This window comes from Dromaius novaehollandiae, chromosome 1, assembly GCF_036370855.1.
Source record: "Dromaius novaehollandiae isolate bDroNov1 chromosome 1, bDroNov1.hap1, whole genome shotgun sequence".
NCBI lineage: Eukaryota > Metazoa > Chordata > Aves > Casuariiformes > Dromaiidae > Dromaius > Dromaius novaehollandiae.
Window position 1 is genome coordinate 78,104,137 of NC_088098.1, and position 14,188 is coordinate 78,118,324.

The following is a 14,188-nucleotide window of genomic DNA, read 5'->3' on the forward strand; positions in this document are numbered from 1 at the left end:
GAGCCCCTGGCAGGTCCGTGCCTCCGGAGATGGTGACAAAGGGGGGCCTTTGCCTCAGCCCCCAGTGCGGACCAGCTTGGGGGCGAGTCCTCAGAGAACCTTAAACACTTGTAGTGGCCTCTATTGGGGTGCTGAGGTTCAATGCCCCATAAGGAGATCACTTTCTTCCCCCTCCTCCCAGTAGCAGGTAGGGCCTGAAGCGTAGGCCTGGTCCCAGGTTCAGCTGCCAGCGATCCGAGTGTCTTCCCGCATAAACAGTGCCTCCCACGTAGGGGTGAGAGCCCACGGCGTTTGCTGGGCTTTCAGTTCCCAGCAGGCTGCTGAGGGCAGAGGCCAGGCAGTCTCAGGGCTGTATCTGAACTCTGGACACCTTGTTGTTTTCCTGCTTGCTTTACTTGCTGGCGTCTTGTGACTTTTATGGCCTGACAGAGAAGGGAAGGCAGAGGAATGAAAGGCACGATACTTGCATGCTGTACACTTCCTGTCTTATTCCTAGATCTGCTTAGGAGTCCCTCACTGCTGTAGTGGCTCTGGTAGGGGCCTTGGTGCCCACAACCTGCCAGGGGGCTTTTGGGCTCCCATTGCTCTGGCCTGACCTGTCCTGCTGCCAGCATCAATGTTACTCTTGTGCTTGACACTTCATTTGTTCTCAGAAGTTGGATAAGACCTGGATCAAACCTGGCAGGGAATACAGGGAAGGAGACCTGGACTCATCTGTGTGCAAAGAGTTGTCACTGGCTCTACCAAGGATTTGCTGGATGTGGATGCTGTTGCCTCCTCCTTGGACTGTGTGCCAGTTCCTCTTTGACCAAGCCACAGCTGTATCACTTTATGGAAGTTTTGTAACCTCATTCTCTGATGGTTTGGAGTTTCTTTTTAACTAAGTGGCTTGTTGGAGATGGCTTGCATAAGAGCAGAGTCCTTTTAAAGGGTTGCATGGGAGGTGGTTCAGCTTGGAGGAATAATGTATGGGTGACCCAGATTTCAGAACTGGAACTGAACTGGGAGAGGAGGAGGCATCTGTAAATCAGTCTTGAAGTTGTATCAAAACTGAATTATTGTTAATTCTTAATTATTATTAATATTTGGAACAGCATAGCTGGCTTACATGTAGAACATATTTTGCCAGCTCCTGACTGAGGCTAGTATTTGTAGTGCCATTTGTACAGTAGCCTGGTGAGCTTGATACATCTGTGAGTGGGGTTACACGATGTAATTGCCAGTGACAGCAGGGGCCTAGACATGAGCTTGGTGCTCCTGCTGCAGCCCCCTGCTCTTGGTTTCTGAAATAATGGGGCTTGTGTGCTCCCTCTGGGAAGCTTTCTACAGCCTGACAGACTTTGCTGGTAGGAATCTGTTCCTTGGGCCTTTCTTAATTTCATCCTGTTATATTTAGCTGGATATTCTTGCTCTTGTCCTGTTGAGTCTTCTCCTTCTTAGGCTTGTTTCAAGTGTTCATGTGTTGTTGTCTAGCGGTAAACAACTTTTTTTTTTAATGTACTGCAGAATTTGTTTTAAAATGGGCTGTTTTATTTAGTTAGTTTGTATTCATGTAAGTTGTGTTCATTGGCTATTCTGAGCAAAACTTAGGAAACAGCTGGGAAGTGATTTCAAATTCATAACTAGAATCAAATATTCATGGGAAAAAATTTGATTCCAAGAGTTATGCTTTTTGCAATCTGGTATTTTCCCAATTCCATGTTCACTACTTAGTTACTGTTTAGCTAAATTATACGTAGTTAGCTTATTTTAATAGTCATGCCTGATACATCATTTTGTAATTCCTTTCAACATTCCTCGCTGAACTCTTACTGTATCTTTTAATAACGTACTTACAAGTGAATTCTCTGCAAGTGTAGCTGTGCTTTGTTGCTTCTGCACTTGGGCCATACAGAGAGAAATTGTTTCTCTGCTTTGTGATTGTGCAGCTTGTATGTTCAAGTTTCAGCCCTTTGGGGACAGATGGCTTATTCTGACCCCCTGCAGGTATTTACATTCACAGCTGGGCATCGCTGCCTCAAATCCGAAATTCTATTAGAAAAGTACCTGGTCTTGATTTCATGATATCAAGCAGTAGACTGCACTGGTTCTCCAGGTAAATTATTCCAATAGCTGATTACCCTCACTAATGTCTTATCTGAATCTGTCCAGCCTGGTTTCTAACCACAAAGTCTTGTTACAAATTTTCATGCCAGATTAAAGAGCCTGTTGCTGCCAGGATGACACATTCCAGCAAAAAGGTGGCCTATTGTACTGCAAACTTACAGTTGTTATCCATGCTAAACTCTTAGTTCTGGTAATAGGCAAGCATGAAACTATAGTCATGAGATGACCGATGTAATTTAGAGCAGCAGCTAAGCGCTTCTTGCTGAGGAGACTGTGCTCAGACAGGGTTTTTAGAGAAATGTGAGTGAATAACTTCTCTTGCTTGGAGTGCAGATTCACATTATTTTTAATCTAGTGTAACTATAGGCTACTCCTGAAAGGAATGATCCAGTCTTCTCTCACTTAGCCCTGACTGCAGGCTCCTGCCCCTTCCCTTGTGTTAGATCTAGTGATCGAGCAGCCTTGGATCAATTCAGTCACTGACCCAACTGAAAACCAACCCCCCTTCCCTAAACAAAAGTATTGCTCTGCTTTTGGATCAAGAAGCTGGACCAACCTGCCTATGGTCAGATGGTGCTAGGTCTGATGCAGAAGGGTGGCCTGGAGCTGGGGATGAGAAATGTGAAGAGGGACTACCTCTTTCCGTAGTGACCCATGCTTATGTGGGATTAGGTGCAAGAGGGAATCATGCACTTCTGGGTTCAGATAAACAGGCTGTAGTTGCACAAATCCTCTCAGCTGGCACTACTGTTGAAAGAAGCAGTCATGCATACCCCTCATCATCTATGTCAGTCCCCCAGTCTGGTTCATGTTAGACTGTACACATGCTTTTACCTCCAGAAGAGAAAGGGCACTGTGAGGGTTGTGAATGAGGAAGGCAGAGGATGGGACTCCTTTTGGCAGTTGTCTGCTTCTGACAAGCTAAAGAGTTTGGGAAACTAAGGCTTGAGTTACAGGAATTGTCACAAACATGACTTAGCTTAAATCTTAATGGAAGCTAATTTATTTTTACCTCCACTTTGCAGCAGATGTATCAGAATAGCTGCCCTGATCTGCTCATTAGTCCAGGTTAACTCAATTGCTTGTCTTGGGACAACTGGATTTAGTCAAGGCTGGATTTAGGTCTATGGTCAAGAAGTGTGTGTTGGAATTGGACTTCGCGTGTGAAAGAGCATGTAACATAAAGTCTGTATCTTGGTTGTGATGTGTCTGATGCTTGTGACAGGTTCATCAGTGCAGGAAAGTTGCTACTTATACTTTTGCATTCTAGATATGAAGTTCTTAGTGGTTTTCAGTGCCTGAGTTCGGTGGGTAGCCTTCTGGGATAACTTTGTTAATCTTGTCTCTTCCGTTTCCAGATGATTCCAGCTTTCTTTTCTTCTAGTGGAATTAGTTTGCTGGGACAAAACCCATTCCCCATCTATTGTTTTAAACACTGTTTCATCAAATACAACCCTGAATATTGTAGGGGATGTAGAACTGATCCATATGGTAAAGAGTGGTTTCAAGCTCACGATTAGGGGGTGGATTACAGCTAAATAAAGTCAAAGAAGAAATCCTTATGACTCCAGTACCAGGTCGGTGCAAAGTCTGGAGAAGGCTGTTGGTTTTGATAGCAGGAAAAATTTGAAACAGGGGAAGGTGATTAGCACAACATGTGTATATATGTATATATAAATAGACATGTGTGTGTATATATGTATTTAAAATAGAGGGTGTTTTGATGCTAAAAGAGGTTGAGGAGGAGGGGCTATAGAAACTAATTGGCTAGTATATGAGAAGTGATTGAAAGTGGGAGGAAACGTGAAGCTACTGCTCAGACAATACTGTATTAAAGCAGAGTTAGCCATAAATTAGCTTCCTCAGAGTGTACCCATCTGCAGTAACTCATGTAGATGTATGTGGTGACCATGAAAACATTCAGATATCAAACTACCTCTTTGTAGTCTTGGATCTAACATTTAAGTGCCCACAGAGTCTCAGTGTGTGAGGTCCACTGCTCCCAGACTTGTTGGTGCCTAGAAAGCACTTAGCACTTAAGTTTCTGCCATTGATGGTACACACAACTTCCCAAATCCTTACCAGGGAGCCTTGGGTCATGCTGAGGTGCCTGTGGGATCCATAAACTTGATGGTTTTCTGCATGTGCCACTTGTGGGCACAGTACAGTCATATGCCAATAAGCAGATTGAGCCTTGCACAGAATATGACCAGAGATGAGTGTCTCTGGGGAGGAGAGGTGGGAACATCTGCCACTTCATCAATAGCCAAGTAATTTGAGAATCCTGATACCCTGTGGATATCTAATTATTTGTGTAAGGTGGAATGAATCCAACTGTAGAGACTAAAGTTCCAAAATATTCCAGTCTGAAGCAGAGGGGATTAGGATCAAGGTGTTCTCCAGGCATTAGAGACGTTTGGGTTCCTTCCCCATTTTATGCAAAATGGGGAGTTGGAAGCATGTTCTCATATTCCAGGTGACCTATTGGTGGAAAAACTGGTACAGGGGATTGAAGAGCACCCTCTTCACAAATGCCTTCCCCTCTGCCCCCTCCCCCTCGTCCCCCAAAAATAAAGAAAAAAAGAAAAAGATTTCTCAAAATATTTGCATGTGTAGAAGGGAGGAAGTGACCACTGGGGTTTTGTCATCATAGAAGAACACTATTAAAGGAGATGTGAAATTCACTTTAGTTCAGAACAGGAAGTGCCTCTGCCTCAAGGAGCAGAAGATCCTGGTTCATGTCAGGGTATGATTCTTCTAGATTGCAGAAGACCTGAGATGATCTGAACTTTTATCATCTGACTTGTGGTGCAAGGCCACTTGCTGGATGTGGTCATTTCTTACAGCTGCCACAAGGTGGCTGCACTGGCTACACTTGCATAGTCACATAATAATAGAAACAAATTACCCAAATCACTGCTAAACTAACCTGTGCAGCACCAATGAGAGGAGGGGTGTCAAGAGAAAGATGCTTTGTCCTTGATGTTGAAATTCTAGAAACATTTGGGCAGCTACAAAAAAATTAGTATATGTAAGCTTGATAGCACACTCTGTAGTCACAAAAAATTACAGGTGAAACAATCAAAAGTGCCTGGAAATATTCTTTGAATAGCATAATTCTTAACAGGACCTTCAGACTTTATTACAGATTTCCGCCCTGTGAGGGGGCGCTGGTGGAAACTTGGTGGTAACCACTGGTTACACTGGTAAGAATACAACTTTGCTGATATATTTCATTTCATAGAAGGAAGGATGCCCTAACCATACTGGTGCCTAGCAAAGCTCTGAAGCTCTGTGTCTCTCAGGGCTCTGGTCTGTGAGCAGAATCCTTCTACCATAGATCAGGCCTGAGCTTCTGTCTGTACACAAAAATTTTACTCTCTTAACTCTACTAGTATAGGTATTCTATAGCATAGGTATCTCAGGGTAGCTCTAGATCTCTAAAATATAATCTAGCTGCAATGTTTGAGTCAATCTCCTTTCTAAAGTAGTCCTAAAGGCACAAGGGATTCAGAGAGATGGATTCAACCTTCAAGTCACTCAGTAACTTCTTAACACCATCTAGTGTTTTGTGTGTTGAATGATAGGAAATATCTTACTACGTTGTCACTCTTCATCATCCCTGAGCACCAGTGAGAAGAGGAAATATTGTCTCAGGACACATGGAAGGATTGAAGAGGAAGCTGTGAGGTGTTCCTGTAGGCACAGGGTTAATGGTATATTCCACTGACTTGTGGGTTTTTTCCAGCTTGCCTCATTCCAGTCTCCCCGTATGATCTGGGAGGCCAGCCTTCCTCCAAAAGCCCTCCTGTGGTCTGCCTTTTCCTCTTGCCTCTGTGCAGTGAGTAGAATGAGCTGTGTCCACTTCTCTTGTTGCAAAGAAAGGAAGATGAGCAGTTTGGACACATGCTGGAGCAATGAATACAACTTATCCTGGAAGAGCAAGGCCAGGCACGCTAGTTATGTCATTGTAGGATGTACCATGACTAGTCACAGGGGAGAGTTAGGGCCGTAAAAAGCAGCCTGAGATTATGACTGCCTGTAAAGGAAAATCATGACAGCTGAGTTGCCCAGTGGATATTATCAAACATATTAGAGCTGTTTTTCCTTAGTTCTATAGGCAATGTCATTTTTAGCTTTTCAGCTGCCGAATATATAATAATAGTGGTATCAAAGGCACAAAAATAGGCATCAGCATGTAAAAAGGGAAAAACAGATTCACTCTGTGTCAGTGATGATCATAAAATGGTAAACAAACAATAAAAATACGTCCAAGACTCAAAAGAGTGTGCAAGGTTTGGTGGATCACATGTGCAATGAAATTGGCACATCTGGCATTAACAGAATGAAGTTTAGCAAGGCAATAAGAAAGCAAACCCTGTTCTGAAATGTACTATTTTTTACTAGTATTTTTTTTTTGATAATTTAAAAGGCAAAATTCTAAAGTTTATTTATGGCAGCGGAAAAGAATGAACAAAGCACATTTTAAAATAGAAGTGTGTACTAACAGATGTAGAGGCCAAACACAATGTTGAGGCAAGCATGTGCAAAAGCACTGACTCTTGTGTTCTATGGGGTTTTTCCTTACTGTTCTGCTTAGTACTGAAAACAGAGCTGCATTTCTCTAGTTTGTAAGCACAGTGCTATGGTGAAGCAAAAATTGCCAACATATATTGCTACTTCAGTAATATTTTTATCTTGAAATAGTTGTCTGGGACCTGATAGAGTTGTGATTTTGCACTGAAGTTAAGCCATAATCCTGAGCGAAGAGTTAAAGAATAGTTTCATAAAATTAAGTACCTGAATCCATTCAGAAGCGATTAGATGAGTGTAGCATGACTGAAAAGTTGCAGTGTTGCCAACACGTGATTTTTTTTTTTTCTCCCTCTTATCACCAGTAATGCATGCGGGATTCTTAAAGCCACAGGCTCAAAATTAATGGATTATGTGAGAATAGTAGGGTGTGGCGTGTTTTTTGTTGTTGCTGTTGTTTTTTCAAAGAAATCTTGAAAATTCAAAGAAAGCTTGAAATGAGACATAAGTGTAGCCTGAAAGCTCACAAAACAGAAAGCATGGAAAGAAAAATCCCAAATGTCTTTTGTCTTGAAGAGGAGACTTTAAAAAAAAGGGATGGGGGGTGGGGAAAGAACTGGCGTAGGCACCTGATTTCAAGCACTTGTTGGTGAAGGCTTGGTTTTCAGGTATGGTTTGGTAGAAAAGTCTAGTTTTACGCTTAGGGGTAGCAAGAAAAATCTGATGGGGTATGCACTGAACTCATAAAGCTCTTTCTGAAGTGCAGAAGGGATCTCATCTGAATCTGTGTCCACATACAATAAAAAAATAATAACATTGAGTATCTGACATGCTATGAAATTATGGGTCAGGTGTTTTCATTTACTGACAGGACAGTGAAATTGCTACAGTACGACATGGTATGTTACAAGAGTAACACTGATCCAGAAGAATAGGCTGAAATAAATAATTATGGACACTATTTTCTGCGAAGAATGTGTCTAGTATTTGTATTAAGCATCTCTGCAGCACAAAAGGGAAACATTTTAGTAAAACATTTTGTATCTTGAAGAGCTAGGAGGCAAAAGACCACATGAAGGTTATAAAATGAACAGGGAGTACATTTTTGTTGGTGAAGGGATTGTTCAAATTAGACTTTGCTTATGGTTGCACTCGGATACAGATAACAGGGCTTTGCATATTCAGTGCACTGAGCAGACACTCCCTGACGAATCCTCAGAATATACCTGTGAGATAGGAGGGTTAACATTACCTCAGTTTCACCCGCAAGTAGGCAGAAGCTGCTAGAAAAAGAGGTGAAATTAGGAACTGGGGATTCTGCTGGATGAGGTCCAGGGATGAACGGGCAATTCTAGGTTGTCTTGGAAGAAGAAAAAAAATGCTTATAAATACAAGCCTTTTGTAGATCCTTCCTTTAATAAATGGCAATAGGGAGAACTGAAGGAGAGAAATTTCCCACTACCCTAATGTGCATGTTCCCGTTTCAGCCAGTATTATGTTACTGATGATCACAGTGCTCCTTTGTAGACCTGTTCATTGAAATCCCTAGGTGACCACAACTGTGTTTAACTGTTCACAAGCTGTAACTGTGAGTAGAGACAAGATTTGGAAACAGCAGTCCATTGGGTGCATCTTTGTCACCTTCCATTGGGGTAAATTCTAGTAGAGCAGGGATATCAATAAATCAGGAGTACAGGGCATTCACGTATTTGAAATAAGAGCAGTAAAGGTAATAATTCCTGATCTGACTACAGCTGTAATCACACCGTCTTAAATGCGATTGTTTCTTTAGAGCAGATGTGCAGTGATCTGTGTCATACCTCATGTGTAAAGCACTGCCAAGGGTGACAGAGTAGATTTGTCACATCAAGATGTGTCATGGTTGAGCTGAAGCTCAGCACTGTTGTAGCAGCCCTTGCCAGATACAACTGTCGGCTCTGCAAAATGTGGCCCACGGCAAAGACGAAATCACTGATCCCAGAACAGTAGCTGGGCTCGGGTTGTGAAGCCCTCCTACTTCACCGCCCCTCCTTACCCAGGACTCGTGCCTCAGCCGCCTCCTCAGCGTGCTGTGAGGGGGAGACCTCATTCTTCTTTTCTTCAGCTCTCTGCTTGCTTGCAATTCACTTTCCCCTGCTGAGCAGGGGCCTCACACAACATGCTCACTTGTGCTCGCAGCCTGTCCGCTAACATGCTGGCCAGCTGGCTGGGACACATGGAGAGGGGAGGTACTGGGTTAAATAGTAGTCAGCAAGGATCTGTGCTTAAAGCCAGTTTCCCACTGTGTACCAGTCTGGCAGAGAAATGGCTGAAGACCCATTTTCACTATGGCAGAGATGTCAGGAAGAAAACTCTGAGAAGGAGAGCTCTGATTCTTTCCTCTCTCCTCTGCATGGTCCACTGGTTTTCTTTTTGCACCATCTCAATCTTTCCCTCTTCAAGCAGTTTGTTGCTCTTAGCTTTTCCAAACTAGAAGGTTCATACCAGATTGTATTCTTTGCTGTTGCCTGTAGTGATTCAAGTGCAGTGAAGCAGTATGCCACGTGCCAAGTCTGATTAATTTGTGCAGGTGAATTCAATGGGCAGTGGCAGAAGTTATGATCAAAAGCTGCCTGGGATGCTGAACCGGAGGAACTCTGCTGTATCTCATTGAACCCAGGAGAGATGAGTGTTTGTGTTTATTTATGCCCCACTGATCAAAGCAAGTTGCAGGTAATGGGAAAGACATTGAGCTAAGTCTTAGATTTCATTTGACGGATGCCTGTACTTCCCAGGGGAAGTTCCTCATTCATATTAAAGAATGCACACCTTCAACTAGAATATAGTATAGTATGCAAAGTTGTGTAGGTTGGTGGATGCAAGTGTATTGAGGACTCTGCCTTCCTTAGCTTGAGCTGACATTATTTTGTGATCACGTCATAAAAGAGGTAGAGGAAATTTTATCAGGTTTCTAGTACAGTATTAGTCATGATGACTGTTAGGAGTCTGCTGTTCTGACTTCTCATTAGCACACTGAAGTCATGAGCATAAGTGAGTTTAGGCGCACAGGCCTTACTTTACTCCTCTGTATCTCCATTTGGCAGGGTGGGGCCTGGGAGGGGAAAAAGATAGTTTTACATGCCACAGGGATGAGGAAAAAAAGGCCGCAGGCCAGTCAAGAGTCGGAGCTGATGTCTTCAAAGACTGCCAAAGGGCAATCTCAGGATTTTAATTGCTCAGCTAATATCTGAAGAGCCGTGAAGGAGTACTCTTTTAGGAAATCTTGAAGGATGGCAGTGGGAATTAGAGCCTGCACCTCATTCATATGTAGAAAAATGAAAATAGAGGCAGGAGGGATTAAAATTTCTGTAATTGTGCCTTATTCATTGAAATTAAAGTGGGAAAATACTGTAATCAGTACATCATAGAAATGCTAGTGATATTTCTCAGCTGGTAGAAATTCTGTGCTTTTAAGTAATACAGACGTGGAGCTGCTGCATGTGAAAACACATGGGCAGAGTTTTTGCTTGTTGACAGGTGAGGGAAGATATTGCTGAAACAGAGAACATCAGTATTATTGACCTGGTTGGGCTATCCTTTTTTTTTTTTTTTTAGGCTGTGCCTGTAGGGCTCTGACAACAATATATAAATGAAGAATCAGTGTTATAATGAAGATACAGAAAGAGCTTAGGTTCATAGAGGAAAAAGATTAGGAAATGACTGAGACTTCTCTACTTTTTATAATATGCTATGTTAATTACAGTGTTAGGAACTAATGCTAAATCTAGATTACAGCTATAAACTTTAATTACCTACTACAATAATTTTGAAATAAATTAATGGTAATTGGTGATATTAGTTATAAAAAGCTTCACAAGACTGATGTATAGCAGTTGCACCGTTTTAAACATTGATTTATGGAATTTTTCACTACTCATTCTGAAACAAAAGGTCACAAAAATGCCTCCCTCTTCTTCCATTTGGAATATTTCCGCACTAGACTTTGCGGAGGGGTTGAGAAGGTTTCCAGGGCTTTTCCTACCATCTCATTTTTGTTGTTGTTTGTTTTCAGAGTTGCTTGCAGGGGGCTCCTTTGAGTTGATCTGGCTTCCATGCAATGTCCCTTTAGATCAAGGCCTCTACTGGGGAGAGAAAGAGCCTTGCCTGTGTCATGGGAATGATACTGTAAGTGGTGACACTGAGATCAGGAAACATTAAACTTGGAAATAACTGCTCCCTTCAAAATGCTCGTAGAATCTGATTAGAATATCCAGCTTCATATATTGTGTGCTTAAAATCTGAACCAATGGTGAAAACATTACTAGCAGAGCTTGCATAGTGAAAATGTGAAACTTGTGCTCTGATGCCTGTGTTTTGCGCCTGCTCTCCAGGGTGCATCTCATCCTTAGTTTTAGGTGCTTGGCCACAGCAGGCAGCAAGACTCATATGCTGCAATGGCAGGGCTTGGCCGGGGATCTGGAGTGTGGTTCCACAGCAATTTCAGTCCAAGTCCAGGTTGCTGCATTCCTGCTCTCCAGCCCAGCACCCAGCCCCTAGTCCTATCCACACCTTTTGGCTGCTGCTAGGGCTTCTCCATCTGCACACAGAGCTGCTTCAGGGAGGGGACTGGCCTGCAAACTTATCAATCATTTTTACTTTTGTCCTCCTGCCATTGGTTTGTTTTTCTGGCTGGATTAGCTCCCTGAACTGGCTCACATGGGCACATGAGCATGGGCACATTGGAGAAGGTGGGAACATGCAGCAAGGGTAGGTGCAAACACAGCAGCCTGGACCTGTATTGCCTTAATCTGTTCTGGATTTTGGGGCCTTGTGTTATGTTTTGATTTAAATTTATTAGGACCTGATTGCAAGTGGCACTGAGTAGTCTGTACAGCCTGCAACAGCAAAAGAAGTTGAAGGAACTCTACGTCTTTGCAGGACTGGGCCATATCCAGATGAACCTAACAGGGTATCTGCAAATGCCTAAATTGGGCCTCATGAATTTGATTATTTAAGTTTTGTTAATGCAATTATACCACAGCATATTTCTCTGCCAATCTCGTAGTTACTGGTATATATACCCCTCCTTCCCCCCTTGCTCTCTCCCCCCCCCCCCAAAAAAAAGAACAAAACAAAACAAAGTAATTTTTTTTTCTTTGCGGGCTGGTAGGGGAGGGAGGTTTGCCCTTACTCCCACTAGTCACGGGTTGAGCCGTAACATTTTGGCTTAAAAAAATTAAGATAATATGAGATCTTGCTTTCTGGTTTTTGAGCCACAGTTTCTGGTTGGCTCTTTTTTTTTTTTTTTTTTTAGGACTTTTCCACACCCATATAGGACAGACATGCATTTTTCTTAATTGTAAGCCAAAATTCTCATATAAGCACATCATTTTAGGAAGTGGGACTATACAAAAACCAGAAAATACTCTGATGCACATAATAAACCTATGCCAGTTGGCCATGCAGGAATTATGCTCTGAGTAATGAGAAGTTTTCCATGTGTTTGCATTAGTACCTTTCTATTCAGCACCCACACAATTCCTGTGGCTTTGGGTGTGTGAAACTATTTTTCCATAGGGAGAGGGAAGGGGTCCTCTCTGGTGCTTTCCCACATTTACATTTTTTACACCGCTTTATTTATATTTAATACTCTTTCCTCCCAATAGCAAACATGTCTCATTGTGCTTGTTAGCTTCTTCAATCTAGGTATACCAATTACATTTCCAAGAAAGAACAGTTCATTCTCTGAAAAGCTGGATTAGGGGAGGGTTGTACCAAACACTGTTTTCCCCACACACTCCCCTTAACCCCTTCTGGATGGATTTTTTTCCCCCTCCCTTTATCTGCAGTTTTCAGTGGAAAGCTGCACCATTGTTGCAGTGTTGCCAGCTATTTTTGATTATGATACAAGTCTCATAAAAATTTTTTAACATCTATCATACATCTGGTTACTGGAGTCATAAAATAATAATTTTAAAATGTGGGGAGCTAATGCTGGAAATGTATTCTAAAATCACAAAATGAGGACAAACAAATTTAAGAATTTTCTTTTTTTTAGTTGCTATCTCATGATATGTTGATACCAAACTATTTTTCATCGTTAACTCTATTTGATGGTACCAACAATACTGAAGCCAGATACATGGTACAGGTTTCTGCTGTAGGTATGCTGGTCAGGACTGATGAAGTTGTGTTGGTAGAAGTTGTTAGGATGGTGTGATGTACGAGTGCAATTTTTTGGTAGTATTAGGACTTGTTTCAGTTGCATAGGATATGCTTTACCTATGTTGATACAAAAGCACAGTTTTGCCAGTATATTTATGGCTGAGCGCATTCTTCCATATAGCTTATGTTCTGTACTGGTAAACTGTTTTATGTATGTTCTATTTTGTAGGAGTTCTGGCAAGTATCAGTAATGGCAGCAAGAAATCTTACTATTTTCAAGGTGGAACTTGATCAGGCTGTGAAAGAGGTTATATTATGTTTGCCAAAAACACCAGAGAGGATAACTTAGGAGGCCCTTTCTGCAGGGGAGGACAGTGTGTTCTCATTCAGTTGCTGAATGCTGTTCCTCCTTATCTGTCTGTAGCTTAACTGTGCTCAGGAGTGGTACAGGTAACGTGACAATAACTGTACTCAGCAATGGTTCCACCTGGGCAAGGCCAAGCTTTCAAGTGTGTTTCCAAGCCCTTTGATGTTTTAATGGCATTTGCATCTGTCAAGATGGTTTGGTGCAAACATTAACATTCTTTAATCCGAGACTCAAAAATGGCAGCGTGGGATTCTGGCTCATGCTTCTGTAGCATAATAAAAAAACATTGAAATTCCTGCAGCTAACTGAAGAATCTCCTCCATCTAGGCCCTGGATCACTGTTTAAAGAGGAACTGGGAACTCCTCTAGTTTACAGCAAACCTTCTGTCTAGGAATGTGCATAGCATGTTCCACATCCTCCAGCAGCCAAGAGCAAGCACTCTGCATCACAGCATACATTTTGGAAGCCTTTGCCCCTTTTTGGGCTCCAGATGTGTTTCTGTCAGTGCTCTCTTCATCCCCAAGGTTTGTAGAGACAGCTGCATAGAGCAGCTTGCAGTGACTCCATCCATTGCCTTCACTGCAGGAATTCTTTCTCTGTCAGTCCTGTACTGTCAATATTCTTCTTAGACTTAGCTACTCTAAGTAGTTCTACTAAGCTACAGCAGCGAGAACTACACACCATTCTTATTTGGTCTCATAACTAGAAGACTGTACAATACCAAGGCTTATCCAGTGCTTCTGTGAATATAAAACTGCTTAAAGTGAGACAGTTTTTCTGATATGCGTATGGCACCATTTATCTTAAGACTGAATCATTTTTGTTGCATCTCTGGGAAGTGCAGTGTGCAATGCAAGCAATGGTCTTTATTCACTGCTTGGCAAACATTCAGTAGCAGCTGCAATTTTGTACTCCCAAAATATCTCCCCCCCTTTTTTTTTTTTGTTAGTATTAAATATTATAATCTATTTAAATGGAAATAAGTATAGGAAAAATGTTCTTGTTATTTTTGTCAATTAGCAAGTCATTAGATAATT

General features: G+C 42.1%; 1 protein-coding gene across 2 annotated transcripts in view; it reads left to right on the forward strand.

The window, feature by feature from the left end:
* Window positions 1–14,188, forward strand: part of ARHGEF5 (Rho guanine nucleotide exchange factor 5) — a 36,811-nt gene that overhangs the window by 549 nt on the left and 22,074 nt on the right. The window lies entirely within an intron of this gene.